This window comes from Orycteropus afer, unplaced genomic scaffold, assembly GCF_000298275.1.
Source record: "Orycteropus afer afer isolate SDZICR_OR568_19922 unplaced genomic scaffold, OryAfe1.0 scaffold00541, whole genome shotgun sequence".
In the NCBI taxonomy this organism is placed as follows: Eukaryota; Metazoa; Chordata; class Mammalia; order Tubulidentata; family Orycteropodidae; genus Orycteropus; species Orycteropus afer.
Window position 1 is genome coordinate 1,363,240 of NW_006922128.1, and position 1,133 is coordinate 1,364,372.

Genomic DNA, 1,133 nt, shown 5'->3' on the forward strand with positions numbered 1-1,133 from the left:
TCCTTGGAAGGAAGGTTGGGCAATCCTACTTCCGTAGTGATACTGCCTCGGAAACCCAAGGAGGGGTCGCTGTGAGTCGGGTCCGACTCAATGGCACATAACACCAAGATCCTATAACCATCTCTCTCAAGGGCAAGAACTGCTAGCCCTCAGAAGCTCCTGCAAGGTTCAGCCCCAACCCATCCCGACGCGAACAATCACTGCCTTTCGTGACTTTACGGGCTGTGGTTTGTCAGTGTTTCTGTTTTATCATGAGGACTACACCCATCCATACCATAGCTCAGTTTTGCCCGTTTTTCAATGTTACCATCTTGTGTCTTTTTATCCAAGGTTCCCCTCCAGCCTTCCAGTCCCTGACAAGTTCTCCGCTGTAGGACCGGCCTCCAGCCAGAGGCTCCCACGCTCCGGGTTTGCCGACTGCCGGCTCAGGTCAGCGGAGCACAGTCCTCCCACAACCGTTTTCTGGGAGTGGGCACCTGGGGCTAGAAGCCTGATGGGGCTCAGACCCAGTGCCCACAAGCCTCTGAGGGGTGTTCTTCCAGGGGGACCAAACAGTGTCTGGTTGTCCCTCTTGTCCCTCCTATCAGATCTGATTCATCCAAAGAAAACCCAACCAGCTGCTGCAGGGCTGACCCCGACTCATGGCGACACCAGGCGCGTCACAGTAGAACTGTGCTCCACGAGGTTTCCAGCGGCCGATTTGGGGCGCACACTGCCAGGCCTTCCTTCCAAGGCACTCTGGGCAGACTCAAACCACCAGCAGCCACGGCATTACCGTTTCAGCACCAGGCACTCCTGACTGACTCATTAGGGCTTTCTAAGTAGAGATGGTCTGACCCATCATTAATTAGTCGGGATGATTTTCTATAGAATGACTTCTTTGTCTCGATTTGGCTGTGGAGGTGATGCAGGGCACACAGGGAAATGCTTGCTGCATTGCTCATTTGGTGCTAGAGCCTACCCACAGCGCCCCTAGAGGACAGAGTGGAACTGCCCACAGGGTCTCCCAGGCTGTCAGTCTTCATGGAAGCAAAGCCCAAACCACGCCCACTGCCTGGAGTCCATTCTGACCCACAGCGCCCCTAGAGGACAGAGTGGAACTGCCCACAGGGTCTCCCAGGCTGTCAGTCTTC